At 45.4% G+C, this 26536-nt stretch overlaps 1 pseudogene; it reads right to left on the bottom strand.

Moving 5' to 3' along the window:
* Positions 1 to 2223: 2223 nt before the first annotated feature.
* On the bottom strand, positions 2224 to 5594 carry LOC110072304 (zinc finger protein 280C-like; annotated as a pseudogene).
* Between the last annotated feature and the right edge of the window lie 20942 nt (positions 5595 to 26536).

The raw sequence follows: 26536 nt of genomic DNA, 5'->3' as shown, positions 1-26536 counted from the left end.
TTTCCATGATCACGTGGCCAGCGTGACTAGACACAGAACACTGTTACCTTCTCACCATGGTGGCACCTATTTACAGTGGTGCCTCGCATTACGACGTTAATTCGTTCCAGCAAAATCGCTGTAGAAAAAAGTCGTAATGCGAAATAAAAAAGCCCATAGAAATGCATTAAAACCCGATTAATGCGTTCCTATGGGCTTGAAACTCACCGTCCAGCGAAGATCCTCCATAGCGTGGCCATTTTCGCTGCCTGTGCAGCGAGGAATCCATCCCAGAAAAGAGCGGGGAGCCTTTTTTTTTAACCAGGCGGCCATTTTGGAACCGTCGATCAGCTGGCCGAAAATCGGCGTTTTTGCAAGAATCGGTTCCCGAAGCAGGGAACCGATCATCGCAAAGCGAGAAAACCCCATTTAAAACATCGTAAAGTGATCGCTTTTGCGATCACAAAAAGTTCATCGTGATGCGATTTCATCGTTAAACGGGGCGCTCGTCTTGCGAGGCACCATTGTATTTACTTGCATTTAAATGCTTTTGACCTGCTAGGTTAGAAGGAGCTATGTATTACTCAACTTTAAATACAATTAATAACTGCTTTTGGTTTACATCCTTTGTTTAGATTTATTTTAAATGCTTTATTTATTTATTTATTTATTTATTTAAAATGCTTAATTACATTCAGTTTGAAGCTAATACTGTAAATATCTCCATTGCCCATCAAACTAACAGATGTGTCAAGCTTCTCTCAGAGTCCATAGATTTAATGTCTGCCCGATGGTGCCCTCCACTGCTGAATGGGATCAAAAACAGATGACACATAGCTGAGTCAGTAGCATTAATCCTTGTGTGGGCTGGCAGTATTATTGATGAATTTTATATTCAGAATTAGTTGAATCAGACTAATCCTCTTAATTTAAAAAGATTTAAATATATGTTGACAAGAAAATACTAAAACTTCTGTGTCAGACATACTGTTTAGAGATTCCCCCCCCCACCAACTCCTCAAATAAGACATTTAATTTTTCATTAGGATTTACATTCAGTCTAATTCTTTTTCTTTCTTTATGCTTTAAATGGACTGACCAGATGGATAGGGATCCTGGACATTTCATTCTTGTGAAGAACAGAATCTGAGAGAAGAGCAGCCACAGCGAGGCAGTCATAAAAATCACTGCTCTCCATGCTCCAATAGGCACAAAAACTGAAAAGCCCCAGTGCCTGCCTCTGAGCCGCTTCTGAGCAGCAACAGCAGCAGCAGCAGCAACAGAAATTCTTGAGTTGGGAGACAGGAGGCACAGTTTGCTATGGTACTCCACTGTCTGAAGCTAAAAGCTGCAGAAAGAGAAAGTTCACCCAGTGAAGCTTTATAGAAGCCTACTGGGGGGGATGGAAGCTACAAATGCTTGAACATAAATGCCTCTTTTTAATATTGAACCTGCGTGCAATAGCATGCAAATGAGCACTTCTCTTCTCCACTGAAAAAGAAACCACTGGTGGAACCAATTTAGGCCAGGAACCCAAATTCAGTGTGCTCATTCCAATGTGACTAATCTTTGTCGAATGTCTTCATCTCTGAGGCAGGGGTGTGCAAATAGTTGAAATCCTATATTCTGTTAGCAACCAATTTTGCTGAATCATTGGAGGCCCACAGAGCTTTTTGTTATGTAATGTTCTGGTGCTGTAATTAATATGGTAAAATGGCCTAAAAACAGTATCCGTATCCTGACTGCATAACTGTGATCAAGAACTGCATTTAAGAACACGGAAAAGTGCCATGTTCACTTGCACAGTTACACGTTGCCTTATTGCTTGCTCTATATCACATAAGCATTTCTTTCTACCCAGCAGCCTCTCATTGCATAAACAGGGAAGGAATGACTGTGAAATCAACTGAAGTACCTATCATGCAGTCACAAAGAGGAGTGTGCCAGGGGGACGAAAAGTATGCACAGTTGTCCTCTGGAAGGAAGATTGTTATCACCAGTTATTGAAATGGGGGAGTCCTTTCTACGCACACAGCCGCCAGACCAGTGGTCCCCAACCTTGGGCCTCCAGATGTTCTTGGACTTCAATTCCCAGAAATCCTGGCCAGCAGAGGTGGTGGTGAAGGCTTCTGGGAGTTGTAGTTCAATAACATCTGTAGGCCCAAGGTTGAGGACCACTGCGCCAGACCATCACCTCCTGGAGCTGTAAGGCGGCCGGCAGCATCATCTTGGCCACCGTCCACCTTATCCTCTGAGCCACCAGAGGGTCCTGGACTGGAGGTGTCTCCCAGAACCGAAAGGGGGAGCATTTCCTTCACACTCCTCTGCGAGACCCCCCTGTTCCTGATCCGCCAGATAACCCACACTGCCTTCTTTGGTGGCACCTGCAGGGTCCTCTGAGTGGGCAGAGGGTCCTGAACGAGAGGCGCCTGCCAGGCCTGAAGGAGAAATCTTTTCTTCCCACTCCTTTCTTTGACTTGCTGTGTCTTCGGCACGGGCCTCTCCTGCAGAGCCTTCTGAGCAGGGATGGGCCTCCACCAGAGAGGAGTCTTCCACCATGGGCAGAGAGGCATTTTCTTCCCCTTCCACTGCTATCAGGACACCCTCGGTTTTATTCCCAAGGCCAGCAGCACCTCCTTCTTCCACACCATTGCCTTGAGAGCAGCCTTGGGGCCCTGGGCCGGAGACCTCCTCAGAGGCCGGGGACGGCTCTTCTTCCTCCTTCGAAATGGAAGCCCCTTTGCCGGGGGGAACCCCAAGGGCCCCTCTCGCCTCTTCTTCCACAGGCTCGGCAGCGTCTGTGGCACAGACCGGAGGCCCTGGTGCAAAACTGTTTCCTTCCAGGGGTGATTTAGGTTCTGCTCTTTCAAGAAGCCAAGCAGCTTCATCACTCAGCTTTCCAAAAGAATCCTTGTTTTCCGCTTCTGCCCCATCGTCTATCTGAGCGCTTTTGGAGACGGAGGCGCCTTCCTGCTCTTTGGGAGTGCTGGGCCGTGAACATTTCTGGGATTTTCCATCACTTTCATTATTCAACAACACACCGCTGGATTGGTCAAGAAGGGCAGCAGCAGGGACAGCACAGGAGTCCAAGGGAAGGTTTTCCGCAACAATCTGGCAGGTTTGTCATCCAAGTGGGCAGCCATCTTATCCATGCCAGAGGCATCGATTAGGAAGTCGCAGTTAAGACAAACCGCTGTGGTTCCCCTCAAGTCATCTGAATGAGTCTTGCAGATGAAAAATCTTTTAGTCTGACGTGCACTATGGAAACTCATCATATGATTCACATCGGCTTTGCTGCAGCTGGTGCTGTATCTGCATAAGCTGCAGCGGACGTAGGCTAGGAAAAGGCTGGCAAACGTCCTGATGTCAGAGTAACACTCAATGCACTTCCTAATAACAGGGCATCGGAGGTTATTTAACGCTGTATTTGCAATTTTGTTGTTCTTGTTGCTGCTCCTGCTGCTGCTCCCGACGCTCTGCTTCTTCTGAAGGCTCAGCAGCTTCAATTTTGACCTGGCTTTGTTTGCGCTTCCTTTGTAGAAACTCTTGGTGCTTGTCGTTTTGGCCACAGGGGACAGCGGGAAGGCGGAGGTGTTTGCATACACGGCCGGCGCTGCCGTGGCTGTAGGAGGAAGGGACCCTACAGACGCCCTGATGGTCACTTTGGTTCCCGGAGGCAACCCTTCCAACTGAGGAGGCTTCTTAAAAGTCCGATGGTGCTGAGATTTATGATCCATTTTTTCTTTGCATGTCAAGAACTGGAGTCTACATTTGGTACACCGGTGCACTCCTTTTTTCTGGTGTCTCATGAAATGGTGCATGTAGGGTGCCCCAATTTTAACAACTTTAAGGCAAAAGGGGCAGAGCAAGTTTTTTGTGCTCTGAAGTGTTTCTCCACATCTGAAAACACTGATGATCTGTAACTGCACACCTGGCAGACATAAGGCATCTCCCCAGGCTTGTGGTTGTCCTTCATGTGCTGCAGAAGAACCTGCTCCGTTTCAAATGACAGTTCACATATTTTGCATATGGTTGAGGACTCGTGAGGAATGTGGGTGCTCTCGATGTGGCACTGGAGCTGGAAGGGGGTCGGGTAACAGTGCTGGCAAGTGGTGTGGCTTTCCCAGCTCTCACAGCACCATCGGACTTTTAAGAAGCCTCCTCAGTTGGAAGGGTTGCCTCTGGGAACCAAAGTGACCATCAGGGCGTCCGTAGGGTCCCTTCCTCCTACAGCCACGGCAGCGCCGGCTGTGTATGCAAACACCTCCACCTCCCCACTGTCCCATGTGGCCTTCAGAAGAAGCAGAGCGTCGGGAGCAGTAGCAGGAGCAGCAACAAGAAGAACAACAAAACTGCAAATACAGCGTTAAATAACCTCCGATACCCTGATATTAGGAAGTGCATCGAGTGTCACTCCGACATCAGGACGTTTGTGAGCCATTTCCCAGCCTACGTGCACTGCAGCTTATGCAGATACAGCACCAGCTGCAGCAAAGCCTATGTGAATCATATGATGAGTTTCCATAGTGCACGCCAGATTTTGGATCTACAAGACTCCTTCAGATGACTTGATGGGGACCACAGTGGTTTGTCTTAACTGCGACTTCCTAACTGATGCCTCTGGCATGGATAAGATGGCTGCCCACTTGAATGACAATGTTCTGTTTCTCCAGCTCTAAGTGATACTTCATGTGGTTCATAAACCTGAGGTTGCTCTTGAGGAGCTTCATACAGCTGGCACATTTGTAGGTGGTGTGAGTCTTCTGCTCCTGGTGGACCAGCTGGACGTTCCCCTTGTGCTTGCCGTAATAGAATTCGTTGGTGTCCCCGAACAGTCCATCTGGGTTCCACCCAGAAAGGCAGGCACCATGTCTGGGCAGCAGTACTTTATGTGGTTTGCTTTAAATGGCTCCAGAAGATTGAAATGGATATTACATTTTGGACACGCTTGCGGGAAAGGTGCTCCATTTTTAATGCTGCTTGATGTGGTGCCTTTCTGAAGCAAGGAGGGGGTCACTGGAAGATTGAGCCAGAAGCAATCCAGGCGACTCACTCCCGGATCCCGTTTCGCTAGCCTTTGCCTTCTTGGGACTGACGTTGTTGGCTTCCAAAGTCGAAGGCCACTTGGGCAAACTTGTTGTATTCACGGCCAGTCTGCTTTGGCATTGAGGTCCTCCCAAATTCTGCCTTGATCTGAAGTGTTACTTGATGTACCCCGATTGAACGTTACTGGCTGTGCCGTGATGGTAGCTACTGGCCTAGATGTCGACTGAGCCTGGACAGGGATGCTGAAGTTCCGGGAGAGAGACGGTGCCATGGCAGGTCTGCCCACTGGCTGAGACAGGCCAGCGCTTGATTTGGCTGCCTCCTGAGGCGAGGGGCAGTTCCCGAAAGGCTGCTGACCCTGGGCTGCGGCTGAACGGCCAGAGTGCTGGTTGCAGGTCTGGTGGTCGACTGGAACCCTGGAGAGACAGGCACGACACCTCTCTTTGGGGCTCCGTTCTGCAATCCAACACGTGATGAACCGGGGTTGACTCTGTTCAGTATATGGTTGGTTTGGAGCTCAGGATCTCCCCGACAAAGATTGGCTCGTCATCATCCACAATGGTCGGTGTTACATACAGCACTGATGTTACCTGTCTGTCATGGGTTGGAGGGAAAGTTCCATCCTATGGGGAGTGGAAGGCGGGACATCAGGAGGAGGGGCTGTACTGTATATATATGTGGAGTTTGTGTGGAGAAGTTAGGAGAGCTGGAGGAGAGCTGAGAGAAGAAGCTGGTGTGGGAGTCTGTGTGTCAGACAGGGTACTACTGTGTGTCAGTCAGTACCAACCTGATAGGTTCAGGTGTCTTTAGGGGTAGCCAGAACTGATAGGTTCAGGGTCTGTGCTTTATTTAAAGGTGTTCTGTGTGAACCAAACTGGTGTATGTATGATTGAGACTAAGCCACGTTACTGTATCTTATTCACTTGATCATTTTATTTTCCCTGTGTGTTATTTAAATAAACCTTATTCCTTTGTTTGTTAAAAATCCATTCCTGGTCTGTGTGACTCCTTACAGGGAATGGTTGGTGGCAGCTTAGTTAAAGTGTGGCATACTCCGGTAGATCTGGGGTTGTCACATTGATTGGTGTCCAGCGTGTGGGATACGACTGGTCCAGTTGTCCAGTGGTCCAGCAAAGCCTTGGCAAGTGTGCCCAGAGCAAGGGGGGTCTAGTCAGGGAAAATCTGAGAGCGCATAGGTAATCTTCTAGGCTTACCTCACGGGGAGGTATGCTAGTGGAAGAACGTGCCACCTCAGATTGGGGACTAGATTAGGGAGCTCTGAGGCAACCTGTTTTGGCGGGAAAAAAGCTGAGGCAAAGCTGAGGGAAGTAGCAGTGATCTAGCCTGTCTGCTGAGAGGCCTAGCAGAGGGGGGTGGACTCTGGCTGGCAACAGTTGCAAGTTAGTGCTGAAGAACAGCAGCAATCTATAGAAGGCGGGTTCTGAGGCAAAAGAAAAAAAAAGAGAAAAAAAAAGTGGTCGCTTTATTTTGAGGCTTGACTTTTGAAAGCAGCCTGTTCTGGGGGGGGATTATGCCCTTGACTCGAAGCCAAATGGCAGAAATGGGTGAAGTGAGGGAACCCCAGGTAGACCAAGGTTCTGAGGATGAATTTGGCTCAGTGCAGGATGAGAGCACGGGAGAACAGAACCCAGAACTCAGAAAAATGCTCCTAGCCCAACAGCATGAACTGAGGGTGAGGGAGATGGAGCAAAGGGAAAGGGAGAAACAAAGACAATTTGAAATGGCATTGGAGAGAGAGAAAATGGCATTTGAGTTAAGAAAATTGGAACTGATGAATCAGAACAATAATAACAATAGAGATTCTGAGGGGGGCCAATTGTCTAAAACTGACCTGAAGAAATTCCCTGTGTACCACAAGGGAGATTGCCCTGAGGTGTTCTTTTCCCTCGTGGAAAGAGCGTTTGTGGACTTCTCAGTGAGGGAAACTGAGAAGATGACCATTATGCGATCTTTAATCAGTGGCAGCCTGGCAGAAGTCTATGCAGAGATGCCAGAGGAACTGATAAAAGATTTCGCAGAGTTTAAAAAACTGGTGTTTGCCAGACATGGGATAAATGCGGAACAGCTGAGGCAAAGATTCAGGTCACTCACCAAGAAACCAGAGCAGACTTTTACCCAAGTGGGGGCCCAACTGGTGAGGTTGCTAGAGAAATGGCTGTCGCAGGAGGGGACAGAGACCTTCCAGCAGCTCAAAGACCTGATAGCGCTGGAACAGTTTTATTCAGTCCTGCAGGGGGAACTGAAGTTCCAGGTGAGGGAAAGGAAACCGAAATCTGTGGCAGAAGCGGCCGAGATCGCAGAGTTTATTTCCCAAATAAGGAAGCCCTTAGGTGAGGGGAAATCGATAGGTAAACCTAAAGAAACCTACAGCAAGTACTCTCAGGGACCAGAGAGAAACCAGCAAGGGGGAGGGGCCCATGGTGAAGGGAAGCCCTCAGACATGAAACAAAGACCTCAGATTTTGGAGGGAAAACCAAAACCAGATGAGAAAGACTCCAAGTACAGCAGAAAATGTTATTTCTGTCAAGGAAAGGGCCATCTAATCTCAGAGTGTGAGAAATTAAAGCAGCTAAAAGGAAATGTGCCTCATGATTTGAGTGGAACCAAGCCAAAAGCTGTGTTCTGTGTCTAGACAGAGCAAAGCTCCTTGTCACTGAGGGAGCCTGTTGCCATGGCTACTCAATCTGGAACAGTTACATCTGCTGATCAGGCTGAGGAAAATGGTCCTCTTGTGGAGGTCAAGCGCTGCTTACTAGTGAAAACAGATTCGCAGTTGTTTGAAACCGCAGGGGTGGATGTAGGAATCCTTGACCATCAGTATAGGGGGCTAAGGGATACTTGTTCCCAGGTGACCCTGTGCCATCCAGATATTATACCTAGGGAGTATATAATCCCAAATGAGAGCATAAAGGTGGCAGGGATTGAGGGACAGGTGATCTCGCTGCCAGTAGCTGAGGTACCTGTGAACTTCCAAGGCTGGAGGGGAGTTTGGCGGCTAGCGATTTCATCGACTCTGCCAGCAGCCGTGCTCGTGGGAAATGACCTGGCTGAACATGTGAAACGGGTGCTAGTGATTACACGTTCACAAGCTACCACGGGGACAGTTCAGGGGGGTACTGATGAGCCCGAGACGGAAGCAGAGGGGAGTTCAGAAGCTGTGGTGGAAACTTTAACCACAGACAGCAGATTTGGCCAAGAGCAAAAGGCAGACGCCACTCTCCAAAAGGGTTTTGAACAGGTGATAGACGCCCAGCTAACACCTGAAACCCCAGTGAGATTTCGAGAGAAAAAGGGAATTTTATATAGAGAGACCCTGAGGAATATCTCAAAAGGGGGAGATGGGATCAGAAGTCAGCTGGTGGTACCTGAAGAGTATCGCCCCATGATCTTACAAAGGGGGCACTCTGACATGTTTGCTGCGCACTTAGGGGTGAACAAAACACAGCAGAGAATCACACAAAATTTTTACTGGCCCGAAATAGGGAAGCAGATCAGGGAGTTCTGTAAACAATGTGATGTGTGTCAGAGGCAGGGGAATAACCGTGACAGGACCAAAGCGAAGTTGTGCCCTTTGCCTGTGATTGACACCCCGTTTAAATGTATAGGAGTGGATATTGTGGGACCTTTGCCCAAGGCCACAAAGAGGGGGAACAGGTTCATTCTCACCATTGTGGACCATGCCACGAGGTACCCTGAAGCCATTCCCTTGACTAACATTGAAACTAACACAGTGGCAGATGCCTTGGTGGGGTATATGTCCAGGATGGGATTTGCCTCAGAGATAATCACAGATTTGGGCGCATCGTTTACATCGAAGCTCATGAAACGGTTATGGCAAATCTGTGGAATTAAACACAAGGAAACCACTGCCTATCACCCTGAAAGTAATGGGTTAACGGAGAAGTTCAATGGGACTCTAATGCGCATGATTAGGGCTTACTTGGCAGAGAATCCAAACAATTGGGACCAGAAGCTGCAATCCCTTTTGTTTGCTTATCGATCAGTGCCACAAGCCAGTACCGGGTTCAGTCCGTTTGAACTTTTGTTTGGGAGAAGGGTGAAAGGGCCCCTTGATTTAATCAAACAAAATTGGGAGCAGATCACCCAGGATGACCCACAAGAAGTTGTGACATATATAGACACCTTGATGAATGACCTAAAGAGAAACCTAGAGCTAGCAGCAGAAAACCTGCAAGCTCAGAAGGTCAGACAGAAAACATGGTATGACCACAAAGCCAGGGAGAGGCACTTTGACCCAGGGGAGGAAGTGCTTTGGCCTAGGCTCTGCAAAGAGAACAAACTGCAGCTGGGTAGCCCAGAAATAAAATATTTGGGTCACATAGTAGGGGGAGGAGTGATCAAACCCCTAGAGGCCAAGATAGAAGCAGTTCGTGATTGGCCTAGACCCAACACCAAGAAAAAAGTCAAATCATTTCTTGGGTTGGTGGGCTACTACAGAAAGTTCATCCCGAGGTTTAGCGAGATTGCGGCTCCGCTGACCGATCTGACGAGGAAGAAGACTGATGACCGCATCCCGTGGACCAGCGACTGTGAGGAGGCGTTCCAGAGGTTGAAGGAGGCCCTCATCAACTATCCAGTGCTGCGTGCTCCAGACTTCGACCGGGAGTTCATCATCTACACCGATGCGTCTAACAGCGGGGTAGGAGCAGTTCTTTGCCAGGAGGATGAAAATGGTGACCAGCATCCAGTGTCCTACCTGAGTAGGAAACTCCAGAAAGGTGAGAGACATTTGGCAACCGTGGAAAAGGAGTGCCTGGCCATAGTCTACGCGATCCAGAAGGCCAAGCCTTACATCTGGGGAAGACATTTTATTCTGTGCACTGACCATTCACCACTGCAATGGTTAAAGACAATGAAAACCCACAATAGTAAACTTATGAGGTGGGCTTTAAACCTGCAAGACTATGACTTTGAAGTGAAGGTGGTCAGAGGGTCAGTGAACTGTGTTGCTGACGCCTTGTCAAGAAGACCCGAAGAATGAAGACGGCGAAAGAAACATGGACTATGTGTATATTTGGTGACCAAAGGTTAAATGTACTTGTTTATTAAACGTGCTTGGTTTGTATGAATAAAGGTAACCTGATGTATTGTAAATGGTAAATGTTTAAATGCCTAATTGAGATGTTTATCCTAGAGTAAGTATGGTATGTTATTGTATAACTGTTTTTGTATGTTTTGGATCCAGGTTGTTTTTTGGAGAAAAGCACCTTAGCTTTCCCCCTACAAAACAACTTATAAAGAGGGGAGGTGTTACATACAGCACTGATGTTACCTGTCTGTCATGGGTTGGAGGGAAAGTTCCATCCTATGGGGAGTGGAAGGCGGGACATCAGGAGGAGGGGCTGTACTGTATATATATGTGGAGCTGAGGAGAGAGCTGAAGGAGAGCTGAGAGAAGAAGCTGGTGTGGGAGTCTGTGTGTCAGACAGGGTACTACTGTGTGTCAGTCAGTACCAACCTGATAGGTTCAGGTGTCTTTAGGGGTAGCCAGAACTGATAGGTTCAGGGTCTGTGCTTTATTTAAAGGTGTTCTGTGTGAACCAAACTGGTGTATGTATGATTGAGACTAAGCCACGTTACTGTATCTTATTCACTTGATCATTTTATTTTCCCTGTGTGTTATTTAAATAAACCTTATTCCTTTGTTTGTTAAAAATCCATTCCTGGTCTGTGTGACTCCTTACAGGGAATGGTTGGTGGCAGCTTAGTTAAAGTGTGGCATACTCCGGTAGGTCTGGGGTTGTCACAGTCGGTTTTGATTCCTGCTGCCACGGCTCAAGCTCTTCCTCTTCGCATTCCATAAAAAGCTCTGCCATCGTCACTCATGGGGCGCCGGAGAGGGGGAGGCCCGCCGGGCGAGGAGGGAGCTCGGCCTTCGTCGTCGTTGCTCCCGCTCCCGCCGCCATTTCCCCAGGAGGAGGAGGAGAGGAGGTTGGTGATGGGGAGGCCTCCTGCCGAGCTTCGGAAGAGGCTGTTTTGGAGGTCCAGGCCGGGAAGTCTCCTTCAGAGGAAGGAGAGCTGGTGGACGTGAAGTTGGTCATCACAGACCCGACCTCTGATGAAGATGTCAGCTTTGAGCAGTTTCTGAGCAGGAACGGGGAATCGGTCTCTGCAAACTCCGATGCGAGTGAGCAAGGCAGTGTCCATCTAGAGCCCCTGACCCCCTCGGAGGTGCTGGAGCACGAAGCGACGGAGATTCTTCAGAAAGGGGCTGTGGCAGCCGTAGGGACCGGGGCGGAGGCAGAACAAAGCAAAGGAGCTTCCTCCAGAGAGGGCATCCCTGTCCCGGATGCAGCTTCGGGAGGGACAGCAGAAGGAAGCAGTGATGAAACGAGCTGAAGGCAACCACTCTGGCTGAGGACTGAGCTGCGGCTGATGGGGCCCCCCTGGTGGACTTTGTCTGGGATGAGTCAGATCCATGGGTCATCTGGGATCCAAGAGCCGCCAGCCATGAGACTGGCGGCCATCTCACCTGCCAGGCCCAAAGGAGGAAGAACTGCTACACACTTTATTTGGAATAAGATCCATTTAGGAATCACTTTGATTTTAGTACTTGGGTGGCTGTGCTCTGTCAGGAGCATGTCTCTCTTCCCCCGCACACACACACCCCATGTCCCTTGGGAAAATGTGAAACCTTGTTTGCATGTTGCGTCTCTGTCACAATCATCAAACCATGTGGAGAGGACTTTCCAAAGCTCTGGCACCTCTGGATTGGTGTGATCTTACAAGATAATAAGCTAACTTTAAACTTTCAGTGAAAGTGATTTTTTTAAAAAAAAATTTAAATCTATTGGGGGCTTTCCCAGGATGCAATCTGGGTGGAATCCTGACACACCGCTTGTAGGAGAGAGGGCCCGTGAGAGCTTGTGTCTTTTGAGATTGTTACAGTTTTTATTTACCTCTATTGGCAGCAGGACCTGAAGCCTCAGAACCAGCTGGAAGGAACCCAGAACCGGAACTGGGAAGGTGCAAATGGTTAGCCAAACAAGGCAAAAACCAGACTAGGAAGCGTTTAAGTGAGGTATTGACATGTTTGTAGTCTGAATGTATGTGAATCAAACAGAAAGGAAGTTGGGTGGGGTGGGTGGGGGCTGGCATGAAATTTCATTTTCCAACGTAGACAGGCAGGTAAGGAAGTTATATACCGTGATTTAATAGTAGTAGTTTGCTTTTTAAGTATTAACAAGCGTAATTCAAATCCTGTACCTGAATCTTTTAGAAAAGTGATATTGGACTCGTTGAGGTTTGTTTTTATTGAACTTAAATGTTTTGGACTTCTGTTAAGACACTGATGTACATATTTTGGAGTAAAAATAAATATTGAAATGGAAAACTTATATCTATCTTACATAACATCTGTTTAATTGAGAAAGGGGTTCATATTTTCAGTTAAGTCATACAGATAATGTGCAGTTTGTACCTTCAAATAAGGACAGGTTACGTATCTGTAACTAGTTCTTTGATTGGTCATCTGTGAAATCACACATATGAGTTGTTTCTGTGCCTACCTGAAACTCCTCAGAACATTCTAGAGTTTAAACAGAGAGCTGTTAGTATCCCCTTCCTCACTGTGTATGTCTGCGCATCCAGTGACCATTCCTCAGTTCCCCTAGTCTGCCACTATATTAGAAACACTTTAGTAGTGTGGCAGACTGAGGGAAGGAAGGATGAGTTGTGTGAATTTACAGATGACCACTCGAAGAACTACAATTACAGGTAAGTAACTTGTCCTTCATGGTCTTCATGTATCACACATATGAGTGATTGGCAAGTGCATTTACTGGCTGTCAAGATGTCATGCTAACACAGAAGAGATCACTGCCTTGCCAAATGCAGCATCAATGTCTAACCTATAACTGCTAAATGTGGAGGGTTGAGCCCTAAAAAAGGCTGTTGAAGACGTGACAGCTCTGGTTGAACAACCCTTCAGAGATTCGAGGAGAAGTCTATTTGCTGGCTGATAGAATTTGATCGTGTTGACAAGCCACTTTGATAACCGCTGGAACATTATTTGAGTCCTGTCCTTGCCTTCTGGTAACTTACAACAAGTCACTTAGTTTTCTGTATATGCTTAGTCCTTGAAGTAGAGAAAGCTAAGGTTTGACGAACATCCAAGGTATGTAGTGTTTTCTCATGGTCTGAGGCAGAAGACAGAAAAAAAGTTGGAAGAACAACGGGCTGATTAAAATGAAAGTTAGAAACAATTTTGGATAGAAAGGAGACACAAGGAAAACTGCCTATCCATGTAAAATTGCAAAAAAGGCAGGTCATGTCAGAGGGCACATAATTCACTTACCCATTGCGCTAATGTAACTATCAAGAGAAACAGTTTTTAAGTAAGTAACCTCAGGTCCATTGTAGCCCGTGCTTCAAAAGGGGAATCTCATTAGTTGATTCAGGACAAAGGAAAGTGACCACTTTATGAGTGGTGCTCTAATATCAGGAAGTATATTTTGTAGACCTTGGAGGAACTTCTTCAGATTCCTAAAGAGTTTGGATGGAATCAGCAGATTGCCTGACTAGCAGACAAATAGATTTTGATCAAAGAGTAAGATAAACCCTTCTCCTTTGGATGAAAGAGGCAACATAGTACTGTACATAGTGATGATTGGAGGTCTGGTTTACCTATTGAGGCAGTGAAGGGGGAAAACATTCGCCATTGGTATTTATAGATTCACCTGCTGGAAGGTTTCTTAGACTTGTTTAATATTCTTAGCAATGTTAACAAATTCTCCACACTGCCTGCCTCAAAATAGGCAAGTCTGGTCAACCAACCCCTTGTTCTGAGAAAGTAAGTGAAGAAGTAAGGACAGATGGAGAATTTTGCAGGCCATTAGTTTGAGGATTGTGAACCAGGCTTGGCATAGCCAGCGCAGGGCTACAGTATGAGGATTGCACCCAATCTTTCCTGTCAAAGCTTTACTATTACCTTGTGCAGCAAGGGGATTGGTGGGGTGATGTAGAGAAGACCTTTCATCCACCTGATTATGAATGCATCCCCTAAGGAATGAAGGCTTAGGTCCACTCAAGAGCAGTATCTGTGGCACTTCCAATTGCCTTTTGGGGTGAAAGTGCCTACATCTGGTTGGCCCTAATTATTGCAAATGCTTCTGAAGATATCCTGAGCTAGCTCCCGTTAAGCTGCTTATCTTCTCAGATTGTCTACTAGACAGTTGCCTTCTCTGGCCATATGAATAGCTATTGGAAAAATGTGGTGTGCAAAACACCATTCTCTTTGGGATGAATCATGAGAAGATGCACGGAATGTGTTCCACCCTGCTTGTTTATGTAGTACGCCGTGTTGTTGTTGTTGGTAACCACTTGCCCTACCTTGCTCAAAATAAAGGTTTTGAAGGCCTTTAAGACTGCTAGGAGCTCCAGTCCATTTAGGTGCATCTGTATCTCTGTCCCGGTCCAGAGAGCGTGAATATGATGATTCATGAAGTGAGCCTCCTAGCCTGTGTGACTTGCATTGGTTGTTATACGAATCTTTGATCTTAGTGGCTTTAAAGACCTTCCCGTGGATAAATATCCTATTGGCAGTGGTCCTCTTTTTACAGAGATTGCCCATAATACGACCCACCCCATCAAAGGGGACGTCCTCAATCCTAGCTGTGGTATCTTAGGAAAGACACACACACCCCGAATGGGGCCAAACATATTCCATTAATGAGACCACTGCAGATTAGATTCTTTGCAGCGCCTTTGGTGTTGTGGGGTGCTGGTCACATCTGCTGAGTTGCAAGAATCGTGGCCTCTTGTTGGAATTTGTAGCCATGGCTTGTTTTTTTATCCTTAGGAAGGCTTTCTAGCTCCCTTGGTGCCCCTACAGTTAGTGATTCACATACCCAGAGATGTGGTGGAATAGATCCTTCTGCCCACGACATCTAGTTTGTGGTGTAGCATTTTGCCATCCCTTTCTTCTAGCTTGTGCGTTCTCCACTTTAATTGAATTCAGTTCCAGATGTTTGAGGAGGAAAGTAGTATCTTTATCATATATTCTACGTATAGAGATTCTGCGCCCTTCTGGAAGTGACTTGTGAAGTTTATGGCTTATTCCACGATTCCTTGGCGAAGTCAAGGAGAGATGGTAGCATGGAGATATCTACTGGAATGGGAGCAGAGAATGACAAAGGTGAAGATGATGAGCAACAATGACAAACAGGCAAGTGAAAATAAATAACAGCTCTAGCAATGTTCTTCAGAAGCTTCCTCAATGGCGGCTAAAGGGAACTGAGGGATGGTCACTGGATATTTAGGCATGTACAGTGCGGAGAGGGCCTACTAACAGCTGTTTAGGCTCTAGAATGTTCCAAGGAGTTTCACACAGGCACAGAAACAACTTATATGTGTGATCTAAGGAGATCACAAAGAACAGAAATATTTCAATGCATAGTGCCACTGAACATTTGTAAAGGAAGTCTATGGCTCTCTAACATATGCATGAAATACTGCTAAAGTCTCTCTTTACAGTTCTCAAAATACATTTCTGAGAAAGTTCTGAGAAAAAAATATTTAATGATCTTTTGTTTGCCAACTTAATCCCAAAATTCAGTTTTAATTAAAACTGCCTAGGATTAAAGATAAGCATTATCCCCTGAAACGGTATTCATCAGACTCAGAGGAGCCATTTTTCATAAAACTATTTTCAACATCACAGCGGTGTTTTGGAGTAGTCCAACTGTTTCTGCAGACTGGGGCAGTAAACATTTCTGGGTTGTACCATTTCACGGCAAAATATAATGAAATGCTTCTCCATTTAAAAAACCCCAGTTCGTATACAGTACATACAAAATTATATGCCAGGAAGAAGAGTGTTCTATCCTGCTCATCTCTCTTACCTGCCCAATTTGATCACAAGCAGAGTTCTTTTTCCCTCATAGAGAAACATTTAGTCAGGGCCAGAGTCCTTACATCAAAGCTGAGCCCTGCATATATTTATAAAATGTGACATGGAATTGCCTTGATTAAGGACTTCTCATGATAGATCCAATTCATAGAGGAAGAGGAGAAGTTTGTTGTTTTAAATGAAATATTGGGAGCCTTTTTCAGCCCAAGAACCAAATTCAGTTTCAGGTAGGTTCACAGGAGAAGGTGGAATTGCACAGTATGGAGGGCAGAGACAAATGGGTGGTACCAAAAATTCCATGACATTTTAGCTTAATGCCCTCTGTACAAGTAACCCAACCTTAGGAAACACATTTCAATCATTTAGAATGAGATAAAACTAATTTTGAACTGGAAAAACACCAAATGATGGCCCCATGCATAAGGGGTGTGGTCCTACTCGGAAGCCCAGAAGGCCCATGAGGACTAGGTGTGGTGCCAGGGCTTGACGCTCCCTGGGTCTGTTTTGAGCAAATGAAAAGAGGTGAATAGGAACAAGGCTGTTTAGATAAAGCTTTTGCAGGGAGGAGAGGCAATGACTGCAGAAAATTAAGCAAGTGTGTATTGTCCAAACTGCACTAAGATTTATCCTGAAACACTATGTGTAGGTACTGACATACCTGTGAATAGCCACAGAATTGCTTTAAATTGCTTTAAAATCCTGCACTCCCTCGCAGTTGTGAATGTTGTGCTGTTACTGGACAAAAGTAGTAAAACAAAGAAGAAAACTGCAACCTGAGGCTGAAGGATTACTGTAGGCATCCTTCAGTCTCGAAAGACTATGGTAGCGTGCTCTGTATGGAGGACTTGGAACAGCGTCTAGTGTGGCTGAGGAGGCCAATTCGAGAGTTACAATCTCTTCCACACTGAAGACAAATCCAATCTGTCCCCTGTCCAGCTCCCTGGTTTGGCTTCCTTTGTGACTTCCTCTTTGCCTCTGCCTGCTAGACAAGGGTCTCTTCAAATTGGGAGAGGCCATGATGTACCGCCTGCCTCCAGGCTGAACGATCAGATGTCAGAGTTTCCCATCTGTTGAGGTCTATTCCTAAGGCCTTCAGATCCCGCTTGCAGATATCCTTGTATCGCAGCTGTGGTCTCCCTCTGGGGCGATTTCCCTGCACTAATTCTCCATATAGGAGATCCTTTGGAATCCGACCATCAGCCATTCTCACAATGTGCCCAAGCCAGCGTAGACGTCGCTGTTTCAGTAATGTATGCATGCTGAAAATTCCAGCTCGTTCTAGGACTACTCTATTTGGAACTCTGTCCTGCCAGGTGATACCAAAAATCCGTCGGAGGCAACGCATGTGGAAGGTGTTCAGCTTCCTCTCCTGCCGGGCACAAAGTGTCCAGGACTCACTGCAGTACAGGAGTGTGCTCAGGACACAGGCTCTATAGACCTGGATCTTGGTATGTGTTGTCAGTTTGTTATTGAGCCATACTCTCTTTGTGAGTCTAGAGAACATGGTAGCTGCTTTCCCAATGCGTTTATCCAGCTCGACATCTAGAGAGAGGGTGTCAGAGATGGTTGAGCCAAGGTACACAAAGTCATGAACAACCTCCAATTCTTGTGTGGAGATGGTAATAGAGGGAGGTGAGTCCACACCCTGGCCCATGACTTGTGTTTTCTTCAGGCTGATTGTTAGTCCAAAGTCTTGGCAGGCCTTGCTGAAACGATTCATGAGTTGTTGGAGGTCTTCAGCAGAGTGGGCAACAATGGCTGCATCGTCTGCAAAGAGGAAGTCCCGCATGCATTTCAGTTGGACTTTGGTCTTCGCTCTCAATCTAGAGAGATTAAAGAGCTTTCCATCTGATCTAGTCCGGAGATAGACACCTTCTGTTGCAGTTCCAAAGGCATGCTTCAGCATGACAGCAAAAAAGATCCCAAAAAGTGTTGGTGCGAGGACACAGCCCTGTTTCACTCCGCTTCGGATGTCAAAGGGATCTGATGTTGAGCCATTAAAAACTACAGTGCCTTTCATTCCATCGTGGAAGGACCTGATGATGTTAAGAAGACGAGGTGGACATCCAATCTTGGGAAGTATTTTGAAAAGGCCATCCCTGCTAACCAAGTCAAATGCTTTTGTAAGGTCTATGAAGGCCACTAAGAGTGGCTGTTGTTGTTCCCTGCTTTTCTCCTGCAACTGTCGGAGGGAGAATACCATGTCAGTGGTGGATCTATTAGCTCGAAATCCACACTGTGATTCTGGATAGACTCTGTCTGCAAGCACCTGGAGCCTCTTCAGCACAACACGGCCAAGCAGCTTCCCTACAACGCTAAGAAGAGAGATACCATGGTAGTTATTGCAGTCACCCCTGTCACCTTTGTTCTTGTACAATGTGACAATGTTTGCATCCTTCATGTCCTGCGGTACTCCACCTTCCCTCCAGCAGAGACAAAAGATTTCATACAGTTCGGTGATGATGATCTCCTTACCGCATTTCAGCACTTCAACAGGGATGTTGTCCCTTCCAGGTGCCTTGCCGGAGGTGAGGAAATCCAAGGCCGCGTTTATTTCTGCTAGGGTTGGTTCGCTGTGCAGCTCTTCCAAGACAGGCAGGCACTCAATGTTATTTAATGCTTCTTCGGTTACTACATTCTTTCTGGAATATAGCTTGGAGTAGTGCTGCACCCAGCGTTCCATCTGCTGTGCTCGGTCCTGGATGATCACACCTGTAGCAGACTTCAAGGGAGCAGATTTCTTCTGTAATGGACCTAAGGCCTGCTTGATACTATCATACATTCCTTTTATGTTACCTGTGTCCGCTGCTATCTGTATCTGAGAGCAGAGCTGAAGCCAATAGTCATTGGAGCATCTCCTGACAGCCTGTTGGACTTGGCTACGAGCGGCTCGAAGAGCTTGCAGGTTGTACTCTCTAGGACAGGTTTTGTATGCTGTTAGAGCTCTTCTCTTATCCTCAATGGCTGGCATTAAGTCCTCCGAATGGGCTTCGAACCAGTCAGCCATCTTTCTGGTCTTCTTGCCAAAGGTGGACAAGGCGGTGTTGTAGACAGTGTTCTTGAAGTGTTCCCATCGTTCAGGTGCATTTACATTAGCTGGACCTGGAAGGGTTTCCTCGAGTGCTTGGGCAAATTCCTTCACTTTTCTTTGATCGCGAGTCTTGTTGATGTCAATACACGGTCTTCCTTCCTTTTTTGTGTGATACAATTTCTTTGTTCGCAGTTTTACTCTACTACATACCAGGGAGTGATCAGTATCGCAATCAGCACTCTGGTAGCTGCGTGTGATCGTAACACTAGGAAGGCTAGAACGTCTAGTGAGGATCAAATCGAGCTGATGCCAATGCTTGGATCTTGGATGTCTCCAGGAAACTCTTTGTATTAGAGAATGTGTTGCTGACACAGAGACCATAATAATAGCAAAACTCCAGTAAGCATTGGCCATTTTCGTTCATCTTTCCAATGCCAAAACGGCCTAGACAAGTGGGCCAAGAATTGTAATCAGCACCAACTCTAGCATTAAAGTCTCCAAGAATGAACAGTGACTCTCTTTCAGGGACTTTTTTGATAGTAGCTGCCAGATCGTCGTAGAATTTGTCTTTCACTTCTGTAGTGGATGACAGTGTTGGTGCATATGCACTAATGAGGGTTACTGGTCCTGCTGATGAGTGGAGCTGCAGAGACAGGATTCTTTCACTCCCCACAGTGGGTGGAACAATGCTGAAGGATAACCTCCTACATTTTTTGCAAATGCATCGCCATGCTTTGGAGTTTCACAATATGTAAGTTTGTCAATGAAGGATAGATGCTGATTTATTTATTTTTTTGAGATATTTAAATGTTAGAAAACCAAGAGAATTCACAGGAACAGCAGGAAGAAAACAGGCTTAGAGAAGGATATTTGAAAGGCTAGAGTGAAAATCACAACAAAAGCCGTGGCTTGATGAAATGCATCTGGATGAAATTAACAATAAGGCCATGTTTTGGCTCCATGACTATCAGATTTTCCTAGTCTTCAGAACCATTGGCAATAATCTTTGAGAATTCATGGAGAACAAGGGAGTGCCCACAGACTGGAGGAGGGCAAATGCCCTATCTTCAAAAAAGGGGAAAAAAGAAGATTCAAATAATTATCGCCCAGTCAGCCTGACATCAATTCCTGGAAAAAATCTAGAGCAGATAATTAAACAGACAGCTTGTTATTACTTAGAAAGCAATGTTATCATCACTAAAAGTCAACACGGGTTTCTCAAAAACAAAGGGATCAGACTAATCTGATCTCTCTTTTTTTTTTTGATAGAGTTACAGGCTTGATAAATGAAGGGAATGCTATGGATGTAGCATATCTTGATTTCAGTAAGGTCTTTGACAAAGTTCCCCATGATATTCTTGCAAGGAAGCTAGTGAAAAGTGGGCTAGAGACAGTGCTACTGTTTGGTGGATATGTAATTGATTGACTGACCGAACCCAAAGGATGCTCACCAATGGCTTCTCTTCATCCTGGAGAGAGGTAACTAGTAGGGTGCCTCAGGGTTTTGTTCTGGGTCCTGTGCTATTCAAGTCTTTATCAGTGACTTGGATGAAAGAATAGAGAGTATGCTGATTAAATTTGCAGATGATACCAAATTTGGAAGGGTTGCTAATTCCCCAAAGGACAGGATTAAAATTCAAAATGACCTTGACAAATTAGAGTCCTGGGCCAAAACTAACAAAATGAATTTCAACAGGGAGAAATGTAATATCCTATACCTAGGCAAAAAAAATGAACTGCACAGATATAAGATGGAAGACACCTGGCTAGACAACAGTACAGGGATCTAGGAGTCTTGGTAGACCACAAACTGAACATGAGTCAGCAGTGTGATGTGGCTGCCAAGAAAGCAAAAAAAAAAAAAAAAAAAAAAAGTGTGCTGCTTATATACCACCCCATAGCGCTTCAAGCACTCTCTGGGCAGTTTACAAGTTAATTATGCAGGCTACACATTGCCCCCCCCCCAGTGAACGGGGTACTCATTTTACCGATTTTGGGAGGATGAGACCTAGCTTTCCATCTCACACCTAGTTTGGCCTGGTTGTGGTCCATCTTCTTTTGACTTTTAACCTTCCAGATTCAATACAAATGTAGCCTGCATCTGCCTGGGACATTCTTTGGACGCTCAGTGGCATGTAGTAGGAAAAGATCCAGTTCAAAATTAACCGGGGGGTAGGGGGACACATGGAGGTTTTATCCAAGGATGATGATTTTGTCACTCCCTCCCATGATCTTTTTAAAAAGACAAAGTGATGTGCTGTGGTCTTCAGCACAGGAGAACTGAAATTTTGTACCAGGGAAAAGAAGACTCGACAGCTTCAGCAGCCATGTTCCCTCATGTTTCCACTGGAGGTGGAACTGCATAGAGTGGTCAGCTGACATATCCCACCATGACCACACACGCACACTTTCCGTCCACTTAGCTGTCCACTCCATCTGACCTGCAGCTCAGCGTGAGTGGCAGAAGGACTGGGCAAGAGTCCAATGTGCGCCTTCAATACAAGATAAGAAAGTACAAGCTGATAATTTGGTCCAGGGTACAGGGAGATCCTGAATTCTCTTAGAAACATGTGAACTACTTGTGTTTTCCCTCTGTGTATCTGTGTATCTTTGAAGATGGGAAATGTGTACATTCCAGATGACTACATTCATAAGCTGCATTCTAGAGGAGATGAGGCAAAATGCTTAAGATGTTTTTGCTACTACTTCTTGAAGGCTATATATATATATTTTCTTCATCCAAAGACACAGGTTTCTCCCACCGCACTGGCCACAAAACGGTGCAGAATACACTCTTTTTCGTTTGTTTGTTTTTCTCTTCTTAAGGAATTGTTGATCTCCAGTGGAGTCTGGCAGTCCCCCACCTTCCCCCACCGAGTGCTATCTATCAGTCCGACTCAGAGCCTCCTAAAACTGTTCTGGAGGAGATTAGGGAGCACAGAAAAAGAGAAGGAAGAGGTCATGCATGAGAAGAGGTTAATTCCCATGTCTCTATTTCTTTAGGTTTTTATTCACAGAGTTGTGTACCATACAGAAACTTGTTTATTGGGGAATACTTCAGTCTTACACTTTGCTTCTCTTTCCTATTATTATTATTATTATTATTATTATTATTATTATTATTATTATTATTATTATTATTATTATTATTATTATTATTATTATTATTATTATTATTATTATTATTATTATTATTATTATTATTATTATTATTATTATTATTATTAGTAGTAGTAGTAGTAGTAGTAGTAGTAGTAGTAGTAGTAGTAGTAGTAGTAGTAGTAGTAGTAGTAGTAGTAGTAGTAGTTTTATTTATATGCCGCATTTCTCCCAGCAAGGGAACCAAAGCGGCTCACAGCATTAAAATTCACACAATTTAAAAACACAGTAAGTTAAATATTAAAAGATAAATTAAACAATATATGATTTAAAATACAATTAAAACATGAAAACATTAAAAGATTACAATTATCTGCTAAAATGGGGTTCAGGGATTCAGTTATAACTCTTAAAAACCATTAAAAGCCTGCATGAAGAGATGGGTCTTTAGCTTTTTTTTTTTCTTTTTTTTTGAAGGATAACAGGGAAGGGGCCATCCTGATCTCCCAAGGGAGGGTGTTCCATAGCCTGGGAGCCACCACAGAGAAGGCCCTCTCCCGTGTCCCCGTCAGCTGAACTTGTGCTGGCAATGGGACTGAGAGGAAGGCCTCCTCTGCTGATCTTAATCGCCAATAGGGAGATACGGTCCTCCAGCTAGCCTGGACCCAAGCTATATAGGGCTTTATAGTTAATGACCAGCACTTTGAATTGGGCTCGGAAATGGACTGGTAGCCAGTGCGGTTCTTGTGTGTGTGTGTTTAGTCGTTTAGTCGTGTCCGACTCTTCGTGACCCCATGGACCAGAGCACGCCAGGCCCTCCTGTCTTCTACTGCCTCCCGGAGTTGTGTCAGGTTCATGTTGGTTGCTTCGCAGACACTGTCCAGCCATCTCATCCTTGGTCGTCCCCTTCTCCTCTTGCCATCACACCTTCCTAACATCAAGGTTTTTTCCAAGGACTCTTTTCTTCTCATGAGATGGCCAAAGTACTGGAGCCTCAGCTTCAGGATCTGTCCTTCAAGTGAGCATTCAGGGTTGATTTCCTTTAGAACTGATAGGTTTGTTCTCCTTGCAGTCCAGGGGATTCTCAAGAGCCTCCTCCAGCACCACAATTCAAAGGCATCAATTCTTCGGCGGTCTGCTTTCTTTATGGTCCAGCTCTCACTTCCATACATCACGACAGGAAAAACCATAGCTTTGACTATTCGGACTTTAGTTGGCAAGGTGATGTCTCTGCTTTTCAAGATGCTGTCAAGATTTGTCATCGCTTTCCTCCCAAGAAGAAGGCGCCTTTTAATTTCAGGGCTACTGTCACCATCTGAAGTAATCATGGAGCCCAGGAAGATAAAATTTGACACTGCCTCCATATCTTCCCCTTCTATTTCCCAGGAGGTGATGGGACCAATGGCCATGATCTTAGTTTTTTTGATGTTGAGTTTCAGACCGTTTTTTGCACTCTCCTCTTTCACTCTCATTACAAGGTTCTTTAATTCCTCCTCACTTTCTGCCATCAGAGTGGTATCATCTGCATATCGGAGGTTGTTGATATTTCTTCCGGCAATCTTAATTCCGGCTTGGGTTTCTTCCAGTCCAGCCTTCCGCATGATGTATTCTGCATATAAGTTAAATAAGCTGGGGGACAATATACAGCCTTGCCGTACTCCTTTCCCAATTTTGAACCACTCAGTTGTTCCATGACCAGTTCTAACTGTTGCTTCCTGTCCCACATATAGGTTTCTCAGGAGACAGATAAAGTGGTCAGGCACTCCCATTTCTTTAAGAACTTGCCATAGTTTGCTGTGGTCCACACAGTCAAAGGCTTTCGCATAGTCAATGAAGCAGAAGTAGATATTTTTCTGGAACTCTCTGGCTTTCTCCATAATCCAGCGCAAGTTAGCAATTTGGTCTCGAGTTCCTCTGCCTCTTCGGAATCCAGCTTGTACTTCTGGGAGTTCTCGGTCCACATACTGCTGAAGCCTACCTTGGAGGATTTTGAGCATAACCTTGCTAGCGTGCGAAATGAGTGCAATTGTACGGTAGTTGGAGCATTCTTTGGCACTGCCTTTCTTTGGGATTGGGATGTAGACTGATCTTTTCCAATCCTCTGGCCACTGTTGAGTTTTCCAAACTTGCTGGCATATTGAATGTAGCACCTTAACAGCATCATCTTTCAAGATTTTAAATAGTTCAACTGGAATGCCATCACCTCCACTGGCCTTGTTGTTAGCCAAGCTTTCTAAGGCCCACTTGACTTCGCTCTCCAGGATGTCTGGCTCAAGGTCAGCAACTACATTGTCTGGGTTGTCCAGGATATCCAAATCTTTCTGATATAATTCCTCTGTGTATTCTTGCCACCTCTTCTTGACGTCTTCTGCTTCTGTTAGGTCCCTCCCATTTTTGTCTTTTATCATGTTCATCTTTGCGCAAAATGTTCCTCTAATATGTCCAATTTTCCTGAACAGATCTCTGGTCTTTCCTTTTCTGTTATCTTCCTCTATTTCTTTGCATTGTTCATTTAAGAAGGCCCTCTTGTCTCTCCTTGCTATTCTTTGGAAGTCTGAATTCAAGTTTCTGTAACTTTCCCTATCTCCCTTGCATTTTGCTTCCCTTCTCCTCTCTGCTATTTCTAAGGCCTCGTTGGACAGCCACTTTGCTTTCTTGCATTTCCTTTTCTTTGGGATGGTTTTCGTTGCTGCCTCCTGGACAATGTTACGAGCCTCTATCCAAAGTTCTTCAGGCACTCTGTCCACCAAATCTAGTTCCTTAAATCTGTTCTTTACTTCCACTGTGTATTCATAAGGGATTTGGTTTAGATTGTACCTGAGTGACCCAGTGGTTTTTCCTACTCTCTTCAGTCTAAGCTTGAATTTTGCTATGAGAAGCTGATGATCAGAGCCGCAGTCAGCTCCAGGTCTTGTTTTTGCCGACTGTATAGAGCTTCTCCATCTTTGGCTGCAGAGAATATAATCAATCTGATTTCGATATTGTCCATCTGGTGATTTCCATGTATAGAGTCGCCTCTTGTGTTGTTGGAAAAGAGTGTTTGTGATGACCAGCTTATTCTCTTGACAAAATTCTATTAGCCTTTGTCCTGCTTCGTTCTGAACTCCAAGGCCAAACCTCCCTGTTGTTCCTTTTATCTCTTGGCTCCCTACTTTAGCATTCCAGTCCCCTAGAATGAGAAGAACATCTTTCTTTGGTGTCAGTTCTAGAAGGTGTTGTAAATCTTCATAAAATTGTTCAATTTCAGTCTCCTCAGCAATGCTGGTTGGTGCATAAACTTGGATTATTGTGATGTTGAATGGTCTGCCTTGGATTCGTATTGACATCATTCTATCATTTTTGAGATTGTATCCCATTACAGCTTTTCCCACTCTTTTGTTGACTATGAGGGCTACTCCATTCCTTCTACGGGATTCTTGCCCACAATAGTAGATATGATAATCATCTGAGCTGAATTCGCCCATTCCTGTCCATTTTAGTTCACTGATGCCCAGGATGTCGATGTTTATTCTTGCCATCTCCTGTTTGACCACCTCCAGCTTCCCAAGGTTCATAGATCTTACATTCCAGGTTCCTATGCAGTATTTTTCTTTGCAGCATTGGATTTTCCTTTCACTTCCAGGCACGTCCACAGCTGAGCGTCCTTTCGGCTTTGGCTCAACCACTTCATTAGCTCTGGAGCTACTTGTACTTGTCCTCCGCTCTTCCTCAGTAGCATGTTGGACGCCTTCCGACCTGAGGGGCCCATCTTCCAGCGTCATATCTTTTAGCCTTTTGTTTCTGATCATGGGGCGTTCTTGGCAAAGATACTGGAGTGGCTTGCCATTTCCTACTCCAGGTGGATTGCGTTTAGTCGGAACTCTCCACTATGTCCTGTCCGTCTTGGGTGTCCCTGCACGGCATAGCCCATAGTTTCTCTGAGTTACTCAAGCCCCTTCACCACGACAAGGCAGCAATCCATGAAGGAGGCGGTTCTTGTGTACCTATATTATATTCAGTTTTACTCTGGAAGGATTTTTAAACTTTTGTTCTTGCTAAGTGATTTTCCTTTGGGCATCAGCACAGCATCTTTCTAGTAAGTAATGGCTAGGGAATGGACTACACACATCATCAATGTGTCTGTATGGGAGTGATATCTACTTTCTCTCTTAAAAAGGACCATTATAAGGTCCAACCCAAAGAAACCATAGCTTTGACTATGCAGACCTTTGTTGGCAAGATGATGTCTCTGCTTTTTAAGATGCTGTCTAGGTTTGATATCGCTTTCCTCCCAAGAAGCAGGCGTCTTTTAATTTCGTGGTTGCTGTCCCCATCTGCAGTGATCATGGAGCCCAAGAAAGTAAAACTGGTCACTGCCTCAATATCTTTCCCTTCTATTTGCCAGGTGATGATGGGACCAGTGGCCATGATCTTAGCTTTTTTTATGTTGAGCTTCAGATCATTTTTTTCTTGCGCTCTCCTCTTTCCCCCTCAATAAGAGGTTCCTTAAT

Source organism: Pogona vitticeps, chromosome 2, assembly GCF_051106095.1.
Source record: "Pogona vitticeps strain Pit_001003342236 chromosome 2, PviZW2.1, whole genome shotgun sequence".
NCBI classification, from domain to species: domain Eukaryota; kingdom Metazoa; phylum Chordata; class Lepidosauria; order Squamata; family Agamidae; genus Pogona; species Pogona vitticeps.
This window is presented reverse-complemented; position numbering and strand designations above follow the sequence as displayed.